General features: G+C 36.6%; 1 long non-coding RNA gene across 1 annotated transcript; it reads right to left on the bottom strand.

Annotated features, from left to right (window-relative positions):
- Window positions 1–8,514: 8,514 nt before the first annotated feature.
- On the bottom strand, window positions 8,515–21,614 carry LOC135298018 (uncharacterized). The gene is made up of 3 exons (XR_010359978.1): window positions 21,564–21,614; window positions 11,045–11,084; window positions 8,515–10,370 (listed from the first exon to the last, which is right to left on the bottom strand). It is a non-coding gene; the product is annotated as an uncharacterized LOC135298018 (long non-coding RNA).
- Between the last annotated feature and the right edge of the window lie 1,483 nt (window positions 21,615–23,097).

The raw sequence follows: 23,097 nt of genomic DNA, 5'->3' as shown, positions 1-23,097 counted from the left end.
CATAGTTGATCAATCTGGTACAGAGCTGCTGAGGAGTGCTGGCAGGTATAAATATGGCCTGCTAATGCCATATCATCACTGATGTCTTCTCCTATTTCAGGCTGTCATGCAAACACTCACCTGAGTTTTCAGGTGCCCACCACTCACAACCTACATCCTGATTTACAAAACTGTCAATCTCCTGCAGTTCATTCTGCCTTCTCATCCTTAATGGCAGCAGTAGCAGTGCGGTATGAATCACTTCACAATCATCAGATGAAAAGCCCTTGGAAGCCTACTTCTCATTTGCACTAAGAGCCTTTACATTGCTGTGGAAATATGAGAAAGATTTAATGTGGGTGTAAATGACATTTTTGCTTAACTGCAAATCTCTTTTTCATTATCACTGTCTTGGATAAATGAAAAATATTTGTACATGTAGAATAACACCTCCTTTTATTAGTGCACAGTGTCCTTTGTATAATTACATTATTCCTATTGAATAACCTTTCCCAGTTCATTTCTTGTTCATGGAGACAGTCTGTGATAATCATGGATCATAGGCACAATGGCATCTTGAACAGAATTATTAAAGCAACCACATTCCTCAGGATGATTTTTCCTTCTTCCCTCTCTCATCATGAAGTGTATTGAGTAGGAGTTATTTCCACTTAGTTCATACATCTGAAAATCTAGGTGCCTGGATTAGCCATTTTTCCTCACCAATCCACACAAAGGAGAGGGGAAATTCCAAATGGAGATTATTCTGATTTTGTTAAGATAGTTGAGACAAATTGCTTCCTAAAAATTTCTAGACAGCTAGACAACTAGATAAAATTTCTAGACAACTAGGCAAAACTGCTGCTTACATTTAACAGAAAAGGTTATTGATCTGCAGCTCATACAATGTGGACAAAAGGTATTTTTGGAGACAGACAGTGACAACTTTATTTTTCTATATTTTTACAGATTTAATGAACTAGCTTCAGGAAAAAAAAAATACATGATAACTTTTTCTTAAGAAATTTGAGTAATACTGTTGTTTGCTTTACAAGAAAACTTAGCAATTTTCCTATGCAGCCAAGTTTCTATGTAAAATTTATTGACAGTAAAGACAAGTACCTGTGAGTGAAACTAATTGTAGCCTTTACCAAGAAAACTTCGGTCTGAACTCTGTGAGACAGAGTTCACAAATCCTTTAATTAGAAGGAAAGAGATCACAACAAAAAAAGAAAAAAAAAACCTTCTTCCTCATTCCATGAAATAGAAAAGGTGGAAAAGATTAAAACTGACAAGTATAAAATCTTTAAATACCACAAAGAATTCTAACAGAGAATTTCCTTATATAGACTATATAGTAACAGTTATAAATGGAAATTGAAGAACAACAGATCAGAACAAACCATTTTTCATGCAGAAAATGTAGGAAGGAAGATTGAAGCTGCGAACATACTGACTTGACTAAAGAAACAAATTCTACTCTAAACCAGGAACAGTGCTACATTTTTAAATTTTGATATAATACCTACTCAGATACCAGGCTGAGCATCTATATGAAAACGAATTTCTCAAAAAAGTTTACTCTCTGTCAAACAAACCTAGGAATTTCATCATCTTCAATGAGTCTAGAACATTTTTGAAAATAATGATGTTTTCAAGTTCATAAACTTTATAGAAGCCTTACAGATTCTTTTTCTGAATCTAAATTCTGAGAAATTTATTTTCCACTCTGTTGGTTACAAACAGTTCAACAGGCAAAAATAGAAAAAAATTATAGATACATCAAAAAGAACTTTTATAAAACGGCAGTTGCTCATGACTGCTTTGCCCATGTTATTCATTACAAATATGTCTACACGGCATTTTGTTATTTCATATTTAACAGTTTGACAAAAGCAATCATAGGAACTGAGAAACATAATGCATCAGAGCTGGGGAGGCTATGAAGTTGGAATTTCCTATAATAAGAGTTTCTGACATTCTACCAGGACTTGAGAAAGTCTGCTTTATAATCATTTCTATCATTTCTTGTGAAACAAGACCTAAGTACATATTACATTTCTCACTGAGTCAGTAAACTGTTTGGTACTCTATTGATAGGCAATAGTCTAACTCAAGGCAGTTTCAAACTAGTGGATCATGTCCTATAGATGTCATTTTTCAGTCCTCTGTACCTTAAGCCTATCACTTTACTGATTTCATATTTTTAAAATAAAGCACCATTAAGAAACAGAATGAGCAATCAGTAACTAGCACTTACAAAATTTACGAGACGGATAAAGCAGTGCATTGCAATTTTTATGTATTTTCTGTTTGGAGCAGTAGATATATTCCTTCTAACAGGGAAAATATTTTTAAATGCAGTTCTGTGCACTCTGTCCTGTACAATGTTCACCTGAAATAGAAATGCTTAGTAGTTTATGTTACAATTCACAAAGCAATTTATTTTGCATATGAAATGCTTTGTGCAATCACCCAAAGACTGTGCTTTTAATCAATTCCTTTTTTATCATGAGCTTAGCAAAATCAGGTGAAGAGTAAAGGAAGGAGAAGAGAATATTCACATTTTTAATTTCAGACAATTAGAAGCATGGGAAATGATGAACCTGTATTCTGTAAACAGTCAGTGGGGAGTAATAGGAGGCCTGATGTTAGGCAGTGTTGTACAGTCAGGCTGTTCATGCTCTATGGACTCTCAATGTCCTTTGCAATTCTGTAAGGAGCAGTTGTTTCCAAGTTTGTGAAATATTAAATGGAAGAGCTTATTCAGCCTTACTTTGCATATGCACTTGGGTGGAACACCAAGACTATATTTCAGATGTAAAGTATTTCCACAGAAACTAGAAATAAAAAAGTAATTTAGTAATTTTCTTTAAGACTCTCTAGACCTTTTGGTGTGAGATAGACAGCTTAATGGCTGAGTGAACTTTAATTTGTATTCTCTTAGCACCCTGAGTGCTTGATACACATTGTCATATAAAATCCTTGGCATTCTGCAGGAAACATGATTTCTTGATTGTTCAATTTTTTGGGGGGAGGAGGGGGTGGGTTGGGTAGTTTCTACACAATCAGCAGCTGGAAAATTATTATCAGTCTTAAGATTAATTCTCAATGATCACTGGCTAAGAAAATAAAATTTACTTGTTCTCTTTTTCATCCCTCTCTCTTTTGAGGGGGATGCTTGAATCCTCATATTCATAGCATCAGATGTGCCATAATAGGGTAAGCAGATACTGTATAGATTATTTTTACCCTCTGATGATCTGATTATCAGCACCATCATCATGTAGTGGGGAACAACTGCATGATTTTCATGGAATGGTGTGGAGTGACATAAGAGCTTTGATAGCAAAATAAACACCGGAGGAAACAAGAGTATGTGAAAGAAAGATCTGGCTGAACAATGAGCAGTGAGGAGGAAAATTGAATAAAATGAATAATAAAAGACTGAATGGAAATAAAGAGGACTAAGGCAAGAGAATTAAGAAAAACACTGTTAAAGAAATTAATTATGGAAAATTCTAAGAGAGTGACATTTATTTGTTTCCATGTTTCTACTTCCAGTTCTTTCTTTTCTCATTATCAAAATACATAAAGCACTTGCTTAGTGATAAATATCGAGGCTCGTCTGCTCATTGAAGATGAGATAGAGTCAAGATATTGCATCCAAATAAAAGACCAGATTACAAAAATGTTCAGTGTAACTCACCTGACCTACCTGAATAGATCAGTATATTGGTTACAACCATTTCATAAGCTAATGCAATTTTCAAATTTACTTTAGGCTTTGAAAATCTCACAAAGCTTTCGTTATACCTTTAAGTCCCAAAGTATTACAGAAAAAATAAACACTACTTCTGCCATTGACAGCTCTATGCTACCAAAATTATTATTCTTTTGATGAAACTATTGCTTAGTCAGTTCTATTTTTCAAACAAGAGTTGAGACTTACAGTGCTCCTCACAGACATCAGGTCACTCTATAACCTCTTGAGAGTAACCTATTCTATTTACCAGTCATTGACACTACGACTTAACAAATAAGCTACTTCAGTTCTGTCATGTTATTCTGTTTTTCAAAGCATTGTCTTAATTTTAAATTCCTTACACCAGAACTTCAGCTAATAGAATTCAGGTGAGAACTCTGCTGAAAAGTCACTAATTTCTGCTACCTCAGGACCCCCAGCAGATATCTTTCAGATGTTTCAATCCACTTAGTGACATTAATTTAACAAAACCTGGCTTTAACTTGTCTGTAAAGTTCACTGGATTGCAAAAAATAATTCATTTTAGAGTTATTACTAAACTGTAATAGAAAAGTAATTTATAACAAAATAATATATCAAATGTATCCATATTTAAATATAAAGACATAACAGGCAAGTGCACAGACACATGCAAACATATATATATATATATATATATATATATATATATATATATATAAATAATAAAAATTTCCTCCTAAAATAGCACATACATATACATGCTACCATTTCACCTCTTTTGGATGAATTATTGTTAAGAAAGCTGATCTATTGCATAAAATTCCTCTTATTTCTGATTACAAGGCCTGTTAAATGGCTTCTAGATCTCTAGTGAAAGAGAGACATGTCATAAAGAAAAGCTTGGGATTCATTTGTCTTGTTTGTATGTGGTTGCCAGGTTCAAACTAGGTGAAGTGTGTTTTAAATAGTTTGCCTTAAGCACTAGCATATGAGCTGGCATGAAAGATTACCATCCAAAAGGCAAATTCATTTATTACTAGCCCTGGTAGTATTTGTCACTTTATTCACTTGGGTAACAAATATGTCACCCAGACTTTCATGGGGAATTAAACCATTGTGCAATCTGACAATAACAAGAATATTTTTAGCAACCATGACAGGTATCTGGTACTCCTGTGTCTACACATTCTCAGTCACAATTCCCTTAACAGGTATTTTGAAAATAATCCCTTGGTACACCTCTATCAGACCTTCTTGCTACTTGATGGACAAAGAGTTCTAGACAGTGAGAGCTGCACAACTCTCTGCTGTCCCTGTTATGCCACTATAGCATGACAGCAAATTGCTACAGCAAATTGTTATAATAACTTGCCATAAAGAAGAGCACTCTGCAGTAATCTGCTCATACAGTGACAAACTGTAGTGTACTGTGCTGTGTGATTCGTTCCATATCTGAAAGAGAATGTTAAAACTTTCTGGTCAAATGTAATTGACAGAAGAGCATTTTCTGTCATCATGATGATTGAGGACCTACAGATTCAATAACTACCTAAATTTTTGATTTAAGCAGTACAAGTGAAGGGAGAATCTGCAAGTGATATTCACCTCTGTATTTCTTTTTCCTGGAGTGCTATTTTGAATTTCTCAGGGTCAGTAGTACAAATGAAATCTCAGTTTTTATGAGTTAAAACAAAACAAAACAAAACAACTTTTAGTATGTTAAAAAACTGGACCAAGTAAAGCCAGAAACATTAGGTTAAAAATGAAAAATTTTTCATGTAACAAAAATGCTTGAAAATTAATTTACACTTCACCATTTTTTTCAGTTGTATCTTACATAAAGAAAATTTCTGCTATACTGACCATTATCTTCAGGCAACATGAGGTGAAATTTTATCATTTGCTTCTCTTATCCACCTGCCAGAGCATCCTCAAGTTTTGGCTTGGACTGTAGAGAGGTAAACCCATACTGAACCTTGTGACTTGGCATATAAATGCCACAGAGAAGGTGTGTACAGCAGCTTTCAACTATTCTTATTGCAATGTCACCTGACAAGTGCTGAGCTGGCAGAACAGTCAAAAACACATCTTAGAATAGCTTTCCACATGTCCTAAATTGAGGGTAAAAACCAGGAGTTCAAGCTGCCTTGAAAACATGCATGTAGGTCTTTTGGGAACTGAGGATTCAGGACACTCTTGGGATCTGAGAATCCCAATAAGCAATATTTTAGAGAGCAGAGAAGCTTGAAACAGTTCCAAGTAAATGCATAAGTATTAATGAAGACCCAAAATAGGAGACAGAAAAGCACATGCCAATCAATCATACACTGTAAAGAGAGCTGCCAAAGGAAAGGGGCAAAGATCTTAGGAACCTCCCAGCAGGGAGTTATTGAGTAAATACCTTGGTGTCCTCAAGGCAAAAAGAGCTGAGCTAAAGTTAAAGGTCTCTAATTTTAGTGATATCCTCAGGCTAGAAGTCAATGTCACCTAATGATCCAGAAATACTGACATGGATATGTGAGTGTTACCTTTCACAGAGGATCAGAGCAATTAGTACAGTGCCTACATTAAATTCAGAACACTGGAAAATCAAAGCTGCCTCTGGACTTCAGGCAATTTTAAAAGTGCATTACAGATCTCTTCTTAATGACCTTCAATCAGAAGGGTTACTACACCCTTTGAGGTCTAAGACACTGGGTGTCAATTGATGCACATAGATTTGCAGCCCCCACCAAGCTAAGCCTTTTTGGCAAGAAAATGCAGTGCTTCTTTTCCCTTCTATCGACAAGTTCTGTAGCACTTCGAAGAAACTGATGAAATATGAAACACCACAACACTCACACAAGATAGGGATACACTATCTCTTGTCTGCCATTCCAGAATTTCTACTATAAGAGTGTGGGAAAGGCAGTCCGTAAGGGGATTGCTGACTATTTCCTCAAGCTAGCTGGCCTTGATAAAGCAATACAGAGTTCAGGGCAGACTAACATGTAATATTTAGCCAAGCTTTGCAGAAGGATTTTGCAGCCCACAGTAAATTCCAGGCTGTTGCCAACACACTGCTGCCAGCAAAATGAGAAAGTTACAGTAATATGATCAGTACCCACACCTTGATCTATGCTGCAGGCGCATCACAGGGCTCCTAGACTCAAAACCCGGTGTCAGAAATGTCAATAGGCTTTTTTACTTCAGAGGTCATTTTTGGTGGCTTAAGATTTCACCATCAGAATCCAAATCCAACTGACTTCAAGGAGACTAAAGTTCCTACAGGAGGTTCTTAACTTTTGATGTGCATAAGTTCATCTGCAGAAGCTCAGCTAGTCACTTCAATCAGTAACGTGTGTCTAGGGTGCAAAAGGAATTGGCTTCTTTCTATGCCTGTTTAATGGGCCTAAAAAAAAAAAAAAAGAGTCCTAAGGTTATCAGCTTAGGCTTACAAACCCATTGAAATGGTCTCAAGTTGAGTGAAATTAATTCTGACAGGTACAGGTGCTTAAGGAGGATTTAAGACATATACATCTGCAACAAGTGGATTGCTCAAAGCCAGTATCTCACACATCGCAGGCATGAGCATTTTTGGGACAAGAATAAGAGACACCTGAAGAAACAGCAATCTTCAGGGCAGTCAGACTATTCAGCATGCACTGATGCCAAAAAAAATGGGCTGATCGTCCCACGTTACCTGCAAGCTCCTCATTAACCTCAGCAGGCTTCACCGGTGGCACTGGCCAAGGCAATCATCTCCAGAAATCACCTTTTCAGTGCATAGAAATTTGTGAAAAAGAGGCACGTAGGCACTTATCTCTTCCTGCATCTTATAGACCATAGTTTGAATGGGAACCTACACATCAGCAAACTGAGTTTTTCAATTCATAAAGTTTCCTTTGCATATTTAGCTTTTGACACTTAAATCACTTTTGAACATGGATACTAACTCATGAGTAACACTGATCCTTTAGAAATCCAGATGTTTTTAAGGACTGTACTTAGAGAGAGAAGGAAGTACAGCAGACTAGATATGTGAGTTATTCAGTATCTTCTGTATTCATAAGTATGATAAGCTGTATAATATCCATAAAAACTGATGAGGCATGTATACATGAGGAATACCTATGCTTGTAAGATGAAGGTGACATTTTCTAAACTAAACTACAATAACAAATTAGTGTTCCCAGAATTTATAAAATTACTTCTAAATGGAGAATGGACATCTCTTGTCAAGATATTGGCCTTATTCAAGGAAACATTAGGTTTATGCACTGTGCTTGTGACCACACTGTGGTAAGCAGACATAATACCATCAGAAAATTAGATCTTGACATTTCCCTTCAAAACAGACCCGATTATTTTCTCTTATGGATTTGTAACTAAGTGCTCAGTACACTGCTGAATTGTGCCCAGCCTGGAATTTCAGATTATGTATAACTGTTATTAACACCCCCCTGTCCTATACAATATCCCACTTAGGGCTTTTGAACACAGGATTTTTTTTCAGGTATGAAAAAACTGACAAAATCTGCCCAGAAATCAAGCCATTTTTTAGTGTATGCCAGTGTTTTATGCCAGTCTGCCTTTTGCCTCACTTCCATCTGGGAGAGGTCAGAGGTCCCAATGTAAAGGTCTTTTTCTGTGTATAACTGCTCTTAAACTATAGACACAGGCTTGATTTAACTTGTTGTTAGTTCTGCTTTTTAGCTCCATAAATGTAAAAATCTGACTGCATTTTTCATTGTAAACACAGACAGTAAATTAACACACAAACACACAGCTTTGAATTGACATTTTGCAGTATTTATTTCCCTTTTCAAACTCTGAAGATATATATTATCCTGTTGGAAAATATTAGAAGACCAACAGCACTGGACATAGTACAGCTCCTTTAGAAAGAAAACTATATAAGCAGCAATCACAGAATGGAATTAAAAAGCAAATTATTCCTAATTCATTTTAACAGATTGAGAGTATCTGGAGTATTTCTTAGAAAACCCCAAAAATTGCAGAGTGATATTTACACGACTTCTGTTTTGAGCAACAAAGGTTAGGATAGCATTATCAGAAGACATTCTGCTAAAGTACTAAATAAGATATGCATAATTTTCTGAAATTTGGATTCAGTTACTGCGTGGTGGTATTTACACATTCTTAAAGTATCCATAGGAATATCCACTGCACCTCTGAATATGAAAGATGTGTGCATGGGTGTGGCTACTCTGAGAATCACGAGCACAAAGCAAAATACATATTCAGGTTGAGATCTACTGTTTACTTTAGAAATACTAGTTATTTTTATGTGGACCAAATTTTCATTTCCACAAATTACACTCCAAGATATCATTTAATGAAAAGGGTTTAACATGGTAATTGGACAATACAGGAGACATGTTAAAATATTTTGCCCAGTAAAGAAGACAAAATTTTTTATGTCTTTATTTAAGCATCTATGTTGTTTTCATTAAAGATCTATTATCCTTAATAATATCCTTAATAATATCCTTTCATAATTTTGAATAGCGTGCTGCTCTATCCAAGTTCTAGATCCTTTGGAATTGCTAAAAGTGTTCCAGGATATTCTTGCATTTTACAAGGACCTCATTTTCATTTTGTGATTTAGTAGCAAACAGAAATGTGACAGAGTGGGAAAACAAACAAACAAACAAATAAACAAATAAAAACAACCCCAAACAACAAAAAAACCCTGCAATCTTCTAATAACATAATTTAGAGAAAGTATTGCGAAAAGGCTATGGAACCCTTTTCCACTATTACAGAGGTGTAATACAAAAACATAAGAAAACCATGTTCATGCAAAGATCAGAAAAAGCAATTGGAAAAGGGAACAGTAACAAAACCAGCAGCAGCAGCAAAATAAACTAGAAATGCCAGCCAGATAAGGTAGACTCATGCAATGACTTCACTTTGCAAGTGTTAAAAGACAGTCTATATTTTTTCCCTAAGTGGTTCAAGAAAGGCAGCATACTTTTTTATTCTGTTACCCATCATCCCTTGAAATCAGAAGAGTCCTGACCTAAAACACAGATTAAAGTGTTTTCAGACCAAATCACCATTCCAACTAGGCATGTTTCACAAGTCCTTAACTTGTTAGTACATTTCTGGAGTGACTTGGAACATCCTTTGATGTATCAATCTCCTTAAAGTAGTCCTTAGGGCTTAAAAGTGCCACCTAGGGCCAACTACAATGTGTTCAAGCAAGACTTGGTTAAAAAGAGTTTATTCAGAAAGTAAGAGAAAGCAGCAATTGAAATGAAATGTACCGAACAGCCGGCAGACTGCCAAATGTCCGTGCATAAGTCTTCCCCTCCTTCCCAACTGAGGACAGAAAATGTAGTTAGATAGGCCATTGTTATTGGTTGAAAAAGACACTAAAAAGTATTAATGTTCTATTTTTCCCATTGGCAATACATTTGTCCCAAAGTAGGGTCAGATGGCTAAAGTCCACCTTACAAATTAAAAGGAGGAAAAGGGGTTGTTTTGTTGTAAGCTTGAATAGTTTAGCCTGACCCTAGGTGAGACAGAAGGCAATTTTCACCTCTCAAAGAAGGTCAATTGCATTTGCCAAGGCATAGCAGATCATCAAAGGGACTTTAATTTTCATGCAGCATGACCTTCACCCAGAACAGGAGAGAATCACACTGTTTAAGGATATCTGCAAAGACCAGAGACAAAAAATGTCAGCTTTCCAGCACATCTTTGTCTGAAAAAAGAACATTTGCAAGATTAATATTTTGCTAAATGATGTAGCACAGAGTGATTCTAGAAACTAGGCTGAAAACCCCAGGCTTGTGTAGTTTAGGGACTGCAAAAGATTCCTACCACATCTAGTAGTCCAAACCAGCAACTCCCTGGATTTATTAGTTCAAGGGATTTATTTTTTCTCATAATTCAGGTAGGAAAAATGAGGGGGAAATGGGTAGAAAACACCTAGAAGAAACATCTCTGACTGAAAAAACATAGAGCTGATGTATCAGGTTCATATTACCCTTCATAATGTAGGGAAGAGGAATTTGTCAGGGAAAAAAAAGTTTACACAGAAGCTTCTGAATAGTTCAGAGGCTCTAGCTATTGTTAGCTGTGTATGGATCCACAGCAGAGCTGTTGCAACTGATTCAAAGGAAAGAAGTTGATGGTTGGTGGACTAATCTTTATAAAAGCCAAAAATATGGAAGGTGAGGAAATTACTCTGAGGCATTCACTTTTTTCCCAGTAAATATTGACATCTTCTAGATGAAGAATGGACATTGAAGATGAAAAATTGCACTACACTTTAAACATCACATCTGAATTTCTTGCACCAAATTTTATCCATGTATTTCTACTTACTTTTTTGAAACTCCATAACCAGGTAGTATAAGTCCTTTTCCTAGAGAAAGACAATAAATTAAAGAAAAAGTTGATAAAACTTTCCCCTGCTCCTCAATAAAACCAGCTTGCTACAAAAGGAACATATGGAAAGAAACAGCTGATTCAAATCATTCAGCTCTGTATCTCTTTACTGTGATTTGTAGAACTAAGTCCTCATTGAATATTTAATTTTTCAGCAAATGGAACAATCAGTTTTCTATCAATCAGATTTAAAGTGAGCTTGAGTTACTACAGTTTTGTTTTCCCTGAAGTGTTAGAAACTGTTGGTTTGTGATATTAATCCAGTATCTGTTCATCCCAGGTCCCCAATCTAAAGTTTAGTTCAAGATGGGAATACTTCAGCTGAGAAACGTCAAAGCTGCAACCTCAGAACTCTGCAGGGCCAAGGGACAGTCCAGAATCAATGGTAATTCTCTGGTCAATAGCTGGGATCTGAAAGTCAGCCAAGTACAGAGACAACAAAGTCTCCAAGGTTGCAGAGCAGCACTGTGGAAAGGGAGCTGAGGGTCCTGGTCCATGTTGGATGTGAGGCAGCAGTGCCCTGGCAGCCAGGAGAGCCAACCCTGTCCTGGGCACAGCATCACCAGCCAGGCAAGAGAGGGGATTGTCCTGCTCTGCTCTGCATTGGGACAGACTCATCTCAAGTGCTGGGGGCAGTTCTGGGTGCCACAATGTAAGATGTTAAACTATTAGAGAGTATCCAAAGGAGGGAAACAGAGATGGTGAAGGGTCTGAGGGGAAAGCTTTATGAGGAGAGGCAGAGGTTGCTTGGTCTGTTCAGCCTGGAGAAAAGGAGACTGAGGAGAGACTTCATTGTGGTCTTCAATGTCCTGATAGGGAGAAGTAGAGGGCCAGGTACCGATCTGTTCACTCTCATGACTAGTGACAGGACTCGAGGAAATGGCACGAAGTTGAGTCAGGGGAGGTTTAGGTTGGATATTAGAAAAAGATTTTCACCCAGAGCATGGCAGGGCACTGGAACAGGGTCCCCATGGAAGTGATCACATGACTAAGCCTGAGAGAGTTGAAGAACTGTTTGGATAATTCTCTCAGATGCATGGTGTGATTCTTGGGAAGTCCTGTGGATGACCAGGAGTTGGGCTTGATTTTTCTGTTAAGTCATCAGAGTCAGCAGAGTCAGCAGAGTCAGGAGAGCCATCTAATTCTTCATATTCTATGATTTTAAGTCTTGGCAGAAATTGAAACTGCTTTGCTACAGGATACAAAAAAGGTTTAAGATATGAGTGAGTGCACAAAGAGGTCACAGTAGAGGGAAAAAAAAGCTCACCTGATCAAGTAGATACAATGAAGTAAATAAGTAAAAATGAGAAGAACAAAACCACAGATCACTGTGGGAAGTGTTCTGATGACACTGCTGACACTGAGCAGGAAGCAATGAACAACAGGATGGTGAGCGTGAAAGATGGGCAGAGAAAAGATGGGAACAAAAGTAAGGTTTTTTGACCTAATATTTGAGCAAACTTTTATACCTAGAAATGTAAACAATGCAGGAACATTGCTCAAAAGCAGGGAGCATGAAATAAAAAGTCTAACATGAGTGCTCATAATTAACAAGCCACTCTTGTTTATTAGCATCCTGGAACTGTGCTGTGGGGAAATTTTTTAGCAGAACCAGTTAACATTAAACTTCATCCATACACCACATATTTTTGCACAGCGAGGCAGTTACACTTAGTTTTTCTTTTTTTATCCCTATTTGTTTTCTTTGCTGCCTTTCAGCTGCAGCTGTATTTTTTCTCACAAGCATCTCACAACCCATTTATGCAATAAGGCTTATGGATATGATGGCTTGATGTTCACTCTATAAAAAAGCCAAGGCATCAGAACTATCATGGACAATGCAGGGCAGCATCTTCAGCTTCAGCCTACTCATCTTGATTCTTGTTGTGTGCATCTCTGTCACCTGCTGTGTAAGTCATGCAGTCAGTTCTTTAAAACAAATACTTCACCTACAGAGGTAAAAGGGTGGAAAAGTCCTACATTGAAAATAGTGTGTTAGCCCAAGAGCCATTATAGTTAAACAAGTAACTCAGTGCAGCAGAAACAACTTAAGCAAATAAGTGCCTTAGAACCTTTAGTTCTTAGTGCAAGAGACTACCCAAAGGAAGTCTAACCACGTTGTGGAGGAAAGTAGACTGGTAAAACTGCTGTCCTTGGAAAGAGAGATACATGGTCAACAGAGAACTTACAGAGCTCAGCTGTCCACCCTTTACTGGGTCTGTCAGCCAATGAAAAGATTCCTAAAGGAAGAGCCTCACTCTTGCTGATTTAAGATCTCAGACGTGTTCTAACTTAATTGTAATCTACAACACTAGTAGTGTGTGGGGTATATTTGTTAAGAAGACTTTCTCTGTGAGTCTGTGGCAGTTGCAGTTTCCCTTTTGTCCTTACTAAGATGTAATTTCCATTTCTTCAGGCTCACCCAAACCTACAGCTAAGCTGGCACATATGATTTACATATAATACAACATTTCTGAACTCAGTAAAAGGGCATGTAGGTCAGTTTTAACATTTTAACATTAGTATCAAATATATGCTAATTGATACAAGTTTTAGAATTATGAATAATTTTTCAGGTTTTAATATGGTCTTCCTTTTCCTTCAGTTCCACAGCCTGAGAGATAGACTCTAACACAGGAATAAATATTATGCAGTATGCAACACAGTTGTCACAATGTTTACATAAATAATAATGGTATGAGGTGACAGAAAGAAGCATGAGGAGACAAGAAGAGATAAGAAAAAAACAAAGATTCCTTGTGTTTTAGTCTGTGCTCATCCCATATACTAGAATTTTTTTGGTTTTTGCTTTTGAAATTTCTTTCAAGGTGAATATGTATTAGTGAACACAAAAGCAATTATTACTAATAAATATTAATAAGCAATACCAGGATAGATATTATGAAAAAAATTGTATTCTAGTTCTCTAAGAAGCACCTGCAGAAATAGAACAAGTCCATCACTTGTTTCAATGTGGACCACTTGCCAGCCAAAGTATCTGTGACTAAAACTTATCTTTTTTAGTGCACCATAATGTTAGCTCAATGTTTTACTAGAGACATTGAAGAAATTAATCTATTTTTGATTTATTTAGTTAAAGGCCATATTCAGTGTACCTCTTCCTGTGGTGAGAACCTCTGTCTAATATGTATACCTTATTTTTATCATCTTCTATTGCTAGGATAAATACCAGCTTGTCCACTGACTAAAACTGACCATGTGAACTCTCAGTCTCTGTATATCCCAATTAATTTTGCTGCTGGCAAAATGTACTTTAATCTTTATTTTCCACAGCCAGCAGTTCCTCATTTTTCTCCATGTATCTTGGTGACTCTTCCATGCTTTTTTTCTTATTGGAAGCAAACAAAAATTAATTGATTTCTTGAGGAGAGGATACAACAGGTTTTGCACACATTAGGTGCACCTGGCTCAGACACATACAACTCCTTTTATAATTCCCGTTATCTCTTTTAAAGTCTCAGATGGCAGAAAGGACACGTGAGCTATTATTTTTATTTCTAAGTATTTGAGAGGCACTCATGCACTATAGTGTGGAGCTCTACTTAAGTACCAGGGCATAAAGATGATCCCATCAGTCTCTCCAACAATTCAAGCCTCTCTCTCAGTGAGGAATAATAACAGCAGTTAAGAACAGTACATAAAAAATGAGATTTATTCTTTCCTCTATGATCATGATTAAAGGAGAAGGGTATTTTTTCCTAAGACTATTAGTTGTATCCTTTTGCCTGCAAGTCACATCTCTGAAGCAATAACTTATTGACATATAAGTCTAAATCCTAAGTACACCTTCTATTCGTACCCTCTGTGACCCTCCAGCAGCCTGCAGACTGCTACTGTGTATTAAGAAACTCTGAGTCTGAACAGAGGAAATAAGTAAATTCTTCTCTCCTTTATCCCCTGTTCAATTATGTTTTTCTCCCTGTTGAAATATCTCTGCTACACCTCAAAGCTGCATGCCTCATCCATCTCAAAAGGATTCACTTTTCTTTAAGGTTGATCAAATACCTAGGTGACTTTTTGCTAAATTTTGTTTTTTTTTAAAATAAAATAAAATGTTTATGTACAGATTTTTTTTTTCCTGGAAATAAAATTACCTAGGATCACAAAGTACATTAGAAGAAAGAAAGGTAAAACCCAAAAATATTTCAAAGATATAATGTAGCAACCCATTTAAGTGTAAAAATGTCCTGAAGGAACTGCTGGTGTTCTCACTACTAGGTAAAATCCAAGGATATTTAAGAAAGTAGTAAAGCTCCAAAATACTGCAGAAAGTACTCATCTTCTTTGCACCCTCTCTTGATCTTTTGTACAACAAACACTGGCAGTTTGGGACAGGATCCAAATGTTGGCATTACAAATGGTGGAGATGGGACAGCAGCATTTCTACCAAAAAAACCCTGAATTATTGACATAAAATCTACTAACTCTGACATGAATTTAAAAAAAAAAAATATATATATATATATATATATATATATATATATATAAAGGAGTGTTCCCAATCACATTTTAGGCAAAATATTCAGAAGAGCAATGAATATGCACAACATTTTGGAGGAAATGGCTGAGCCAGCAAACAGCAGCATATACTGCTCCACACTGTAAATGGGTTCCAGAGACTGCCGTGCTTTTTGCATTCACTCAGTGACAGATCAGTCTAGAGAATGGTAGCATCTGGATGAGGGCAGATGGCTAAACTGTCAAATAATGACATTTTACAAAATTTCAGCAGTCTAAGCACAATATGGTTCCAATCCCAAAGGCAGACAGGTAAACAATGGTGCAGAAGTTATAGCACTAGCACATAAGATTATTGATTATAATTATTCTAGGGGAAAGAATTCTTCTCAGAAGATTAGGCTGACAGGAAGATTGAGAGTTCTCTCAGAAAAAATTAGGTGACATCTCCCCTGCTTTGTTCATCTATCTATTTTGCTACATTTTCACCTCAAATGACCTTCTTGTGATGGGCTAAAATAACATAAATCTTTTGGGGTAAAAGATGTTCAAATCTACCATTTTTGCCCTTACAACTAGAATGCACTTGAATCCAAAAGGTCTTATCTCTCTTGTTCAGAGGAGAAAAATCATTCACAAAAATACCAGAAAATAGTAGCTGGTCCTGTGGAGAGAAACTAGAACATCTTTCCACTCAGTTAAACTTGCATAGAAGCAAAATTTAAACTTTTGAATTGTCCCACCTAAATCTGTGTAAAATCAATCTTCTGTAAGGAACAAGGAAAAAGAGCCCTGTTTTTATGATAACTGGTATGTGTTTTGGAAGTAAAGTCACAAAATGTACAAGCTAAGACAGGATTCTTCCATCTTATGTTGGAATTTCTGTTCCTTTTTTAAAAAGGTCACAACAAGGTACCTTAATGAGGAAAAGTGAACCTCAGCCTGTAGTATCTAGTGTCATTCTTCAAAATCAAATGAAGAGCTTAACTGAATTTTTTATATCTGTCAACAAACACTGACACCATTAGCTCTGCAGTTACATGAGAGACAGTGCAGCCTTACAGAAGTGACTGAGGGTTTCTTCTTTCTCTGTGGTCCCTTCTCCTATGCTTAATGTGCACTTGTTCCCCAGCCCATAATGTACTGGGATGTGTAGTTTTGGAGATTGCCAGTCTGTCACCTGCCTAGTTAAAAGTAAGGTTACCATGCTTATACAAGCTTGTCCCCTGAGAATGGGCAGAGACCTGTGAGGGGCAGACAGACAGGCCTATCACAAGAGAAAGGGCTTTAGTGGTGAGAAAGGAAAGATCTATTCTGCTAGAAATATTAATAATATTACAAATATAAAGTTTTCACATGCTTTTCATTAAACTCCTACACGTAAATTTCTGTGCTTTACGGTGCTTGACAGATGTGATAAAATTACATGGATAGCATGAATTAGCTGAAGTTCAATCTAAATAAAACCCAAATAATACTTATTGGCAAGGGAAAGACTTTAAAAGAATAAGGAGTAAAAGTATCTGTTTTTTAAAATTGTATCTTACTGCTGGTATGGCTCTTAATGTGCATTTCATACTAGATTCACTTCTTTCTGAGTTCATACTTGGCAACAGTAACTCAGAAGCTATTACTATTCCTCTCAGATACTTTTTTTACCATTTTTATTGACACAGGGAAAATACTGAGGATATCTTTAGGAAAAATTATTCTGCTTGGATATATCACAGCAATATCCATAGCTTTGCCATCTGCAGAACAGAATTACGTAACCTTGGTGTATATTGACCACTGCAGCTGAATGATATCAATACCTATCAATGCATATGCTATTAATTATGTAATAGTTTAGAGACAGTGTGCTAGTTGTGAATTAAGTGCCATTAAACAGTGAGGAATATTTTGTCCTTTTGTAGTTATGTTTTCAGTCTTGACAGATGGACTACAACTTCCAACATTAGAGCCACAGTTTTCTCAAGAAAACCATATTTCTTAGGAATTTCACTTTCTCAGTAGAATTGTTATTGCCCAAAATGGGACTTGAACTGCTGGAATTACTCTGATAGCATAGATAACCATAGGTGATAGAAATATACCACAGCTGTATACAATGGAGAAAGCCCTAAATTGTCTGGGGTTTTTTTGCACCAGGAAATCAGGTTTATTTTTCAGGTACACAAATTCAAATTTAGGTATTTATAAATAACAGATTTGAGTAATCTGTTTCTTCAAAAGAATTAGGGTAAGGTTCTCAAGAATATATCCAGCATATATTCATATATGACTTTGCTTGTATTAACGAGTTATTTGGTGAGCACAGTCTTTATGGCATGGAGTACACGCGTGCTTTAACTGTGATAATAAGGGTAGCAAAATCTGCCTATACTATACATTATATAAGATTTTGAGAAGAATTTTACTGGCTATTCATGGAAGAGCCATTAAATACACTGTTAGACATGTCCAGAGTGTGGTTGTTCTCATAAAGAGTTTTAATACTGATTACAGAATCTTCTGTCTCCTGTGGTGAGTGCTAAAATTTCAAAGCCATCAACCCAAGCCTAAATTCTGAAGTAACATTGATCATGCCTTATCTGCTCTGTGTATCATCAAGCTTGTAAAGTTATGTTACAGCTTGTTTCACATTTTACTGATTTTCTTAGTCTAAAATCCCTATATTTTATTTATTATTTTTAATTAATTTACAACCTCCACTTAGGGAAGGTAAATAAGCGATTTCTTTCCTACAGACCAAAAGAAAATAACACTGACAAAGAAACCAAAGAATGATTTAATACATCCCCTTGCCAAAAGAGTACACTATAGCTGAAGTACTAAACACTACAATTTGTCTAAACTTCTGTTAAAGCCTTGCATGACAGAAATTCCACAACTGCCTTGGGTCATATATTTCTACAATCAACTACCTTTGCTGCTTTTACCTGTCCTAAATGTCACTGGCTCTTATTTAAGCCCTCATGGACCTCTTACTTCAATTAGAAGTGGGATTCCACTACCTCTATAGACTTAAAACCAAAATTTGTGAATCAGCTTGAAAATCCCTTGCAGAATACAAAGGAATTAAAAATGAAACATATACATACACTGGGTATAGGTCCTGCATTTCATTATTTCTTTCACACAGGAAACCAGGGACAAACATCATGGTAGGCAATAGCAGAGTAATTTATTTTCTATGTTACTTTTCCTTAAAATAGAAAGAGATTAAGCTGCTCGTGTATAAATATTTAAGTAAATAAACTGTCATCAACTCAGCAATCAAACTGTGAAAATGTGAAGGTGGGATGAATCCAAAACTATATAGCCATAAGCTAATTCATATTCATAATCTAAAACTTTTCATATTTAAAAGGATTAATGTCCCAGGGGGAAAAAAATAAGTGAAATATACACTCAATAAAGATAGCAGTCTGTAACACCACAGCAACTGGCTAACAGAAGCATGTATTTTGGGGAATTTTGATGAGGCAGCTAAGTTAGTTATACATGGCTCTGAATAATGATATGCCCATATTTAGGTACAAAAATACAAAAACCTTATGAGATCTAGTTTCTGTCTACCAACCACACTACACAAAGGAATCAAGTTGCAGTTGTACCTTTGAATTTAAAAATTCTTCTAGAAAAGGTGAATTTGCTGCCATGCCATACTGCATTAGCTCTGTGCCTGAACTTATGGCTTCTCCCTTCAAGTGTACTAGATTGTGAGGGAGATCTGATATATTAAAATGTTACTGGAGACCTGTTTAGGCTTCCAAAATTCACTTGAAATGTCAAGTTCAGAGCAAGCTTAACTGCACAAATTTATTGTTATAAAAAGCTAAGGACAAATAAAAGAAACAAGAGCAGTTAATTGTAAAAACATATTACCTAAGGCAGATTGTGAAAATTCTGTCATGCAGAGCTTTAACAAAAGTTTAGATAAATGGTAGTGTTTATTACTTCAGCTATGGTTTAGTCTCTTTTTGGCAAGGAGGTGCATCTTGATCTCATGCCTTTGAGCACAGGAGTGGATAACTAAGCATATGGATGGGCCTTTTCCCACAACGTACGTCACTATGAGGTCAGCAGAGTACAGTGAAGTAAATTTTACTTGCACCTAATCACTTAATGTACAGTTGCCAGTGGCATGAATCTGGTTTGGAAGGAACTGTGGTCCAAAAAACATCTGTAATGAACAAGTCCATTAAAATGTCAAGTAAAGAATGATTATTTTTTCACGTGATAAAACAGGTAGAACTTATGTTCATTATCAGGAAACCCTAACAGAAAATGTAATTCCTTCATTAATTTATTGAATGAGTAGTGCTAAAGCCTGGGTCACCAAAACAGTCTGAATTGCTGGAAGGGGAGACAAGAGGAAGTTACAAATTTAACCTAAACACTGTGCAGAACCTATAACAAAACAAAATTTAAAATGTAAACAAAAAAAAGACCCTCGCCAAACAAAAAAGAAAACAATAGTCTAAATAAGGAAAACAGGGGAAAAGGAGCGTAAGATTAGGAAAGTTAAATTTAAAACCATCACAAAACAGTCAAGGCAAAATAATGGGAAACTCCAGACAGAGGCATAAAACTGCTAATAAATATTTTCCTTAAACATGTTTAAAACAGAAAGCTTGTCAGTTAGTTGACAAATGTGGCCAAGGTGCAAAGAGTCCCCAAGGAAGGCAAAGTTGTTGCAGAAGTACTAAATAAATTCCTAGTACTTGTCTTAATACTAGAGGGGTAATCTATATTTAGGGGATACTATCTTGAACTTAAATGTCAATAGGAGAAGTTTTAGAAGAGAGTGGTAAAAAAAAAGTAACAATTTTTTGAGACTCAGCACTCTGAAGCCAAGTTCTGAAAGAATACCATACTGGTGAATTATAAACTCTGCTCGCAAGTTAAAATTAAAACTGACTTGCTACCAAAGGAATAAAAAATGCCATAAGGATGAATGTGTGAATCTTCATACTAGACTGAATTCTTTAGTTAGCAAATTTGTTGAAATTAATATGAAGAATAAAATGAGGAGACATATGGATAAATGTGATATAATTGTGAACTAGGAGCACAGCTCCTGCAGCACTAAGCCATGCTTCACAAATTATTAATCACATTAAGAAGAATTTCCCAATATTTTAGAGGGGCATTGCCAGAGATCCAACCCTACAGCCCCATAACCCGGAGGAAATGGCTGAGTTGAGCAGTGGGCGGAGACAGGAAGTTCCCTTTCAGAAGAACAAATTAGCCCAAGTGCAGAGCCGTGATGGTGCATCTTATGTCTCATAATAGGGGTGAAAAGGTATTCTGCAAAAGCTTGAGGTGCTCAGCATGATATTTTATTGCCCATTGTGAACATAATGTCTCTGAAATCAGGAGGACAGCGGTGAGCAAATAGAGCAAAACACTAAGAGTACCTCTGTGTTCCAGTCAAACTGGTGCCCATAGTTAGAACCAAGTTGTGTAAAGTCCATGAAAACCACACAAGAAATCTCAACCACTTGACTCAATCACAGTTGCAGGATGTGACCCTCCAGAGAAACTTTTCAAGAGATCCTTGCATGAAACATACTGTCAACACAGGCAAGGGTGTCATGAGCTGCATCAATCCTACCTGGCTGAATTAATGTAAGAGACTCAGGAGGTCAGAAGATTATCATGCTACAAAGCCTTTAGAATAACAGCAGAGAGCAAGGAGGAGTCCAGTGGCTCAGCTGTCCATGAAATCATGAACTGGTTTGCTTTCACACAGTCAGACTGATTTTCTACTTCTGTCATGAACAAAGGCAGGGCTGCTCAGCAGGGTGTGCAAAGACCCACCATACAGCCCCAACACCTCCATGGTCAACTCTTTCATCAGATCTAGAGGAAATTTCAGAAACTTGCTGTATCTGGTGATTAAACAGCTCAGATTAAAAGGAAACATACCTGCTCCTTAAAAAAAAAAAAAAAGAAAACCCAAACCTACTTGGTTTCCATTTTGTTTGTTTGCTGTCTTCTGCAGTGTTTGGTAAACCTAAATTGACAAAGCAGAGAAAAATTGTGATGATACAACAGTGGTCAGCAAGCCGTCCTTTAAAGAAAAACACTGCTGATAAGATAAACAACTTGTGATGTACTTAATTACAATATTTCATACTCATTTAGCCATCTCCACATCACAGCACTAACAAAGTGGATTTCTAACAGGAAGAAAGACTCCTTCACACAAGCCCAGAGGGCTAATTATAAAATAGCAACCTACTTTTTTTTTTTTTGGTAGCATTTTTTTTCCAGTAGAATTTATTGAGCTCATTACCAGGCTGCTTATGAAGAGATTTGAAATGAGGCAACATTAAAGCATTTTGAAAATCCCTTGTACTTAGTCATCTTGACACTTTGTTTGAACTTGAAGCATTAATATGAAATAACTGCATCAGCCCCATATTCCTGATTCTGTTGTTTGACAGTGCATTTAAAAGCTAAAAGATGATATGATCAAGGATTTTTAATCAGCATAGTAATTTGTAGGAGTGTCTCAAGTATTCATAACTTTGAAAAGACCAAAGAGACACAAATGTGAGAAACAAGACAGGTACAATACATGTCAGACCAGAATAACACAGCAATGTGAAACTGGGAGTACAAGCACTGCTGAAACTGAGGGGGTTTTTATTGCTTTTTACAGGCAAGACTGAAAATTGAAAGATACACATCAAAGCCACTGAAGAACTCCATGCATTGTACCTTATTATCCTGATTTTACCTTCTGTAATCACATTATATAATAAGCATCACCAGATTAACCTGCTTGGGGTCAGCAGAAGGGCCATCATAAATATATTTGAAGTGAAGCCTGTGAAGGTTTTCAACACGGTGAGAAAATTTATAGAGTACTAGTAAATTCCATGGAAATCTATAGCATATTAAAGTGCAATCTGTGAATAGCTTTGCTTTTCATCATTACCCCCACACACCCCCATGCATTAATGTTTGAACTAATAATTAGAGCCAATGGAAATACTTCTGTTGAAAGAAAGAGTTTAAGATCACCCTTCGCTCTACGGCATTCTAATGTTCTGCCTACCTTATTACAAAGGAAAGGGGAAGAAAAAAATGGGGCATGAATAGTACAAACACTGCATGTATCGCATTGTGGTTTCTCCCACAAAAGGGGAAGAATCCCCAAATGTGATTTACAGCAAGGAGGAGCAGATTCCAGACCAATCAACAAGGTTGGAAGAAGCTCCCCTCTCCCTCCAGTATTTTTTGGGTGTCAGAGAGAGAGTGATTCAAACCATTTGTGGGGTGGCCTCTGATATGAGATCTCAGCAGAACAGCTTGGAACCTGCAACCCTCAGCAGCTCTCTCAGTATGCTTGATGGCTTCGTATACACAGCCTTAAACTAATAAGGGAACACCGAGATAGATGTGTTGGTCTGTAAGCTGGAAAGAATTCATTAGCTAAGCAAGATCTAGCCGAGTCATTACTTAGCAGACCCCCCAAGGAATTCCCATGCAGT

The sequence above is a fragment of the Passer domesticus genome, chromosome 3 (assembly GCF_036417665.1).
Source record: "Passer domesticus isolate bPasDom1 chromosome 3, bPasDom1.hap1, whole genome shotgun sequence".
NCBI lineage: Eukaryota > Metazoa > Chordata > Aves > Passeriformes > Passeridae > Passer > Passer domesticus.
The sequence above is the reverse complement of the archived record's forward strand: the minus strand, read 5'-3'. Positions and strand labels throughout refer to the sequence as shown.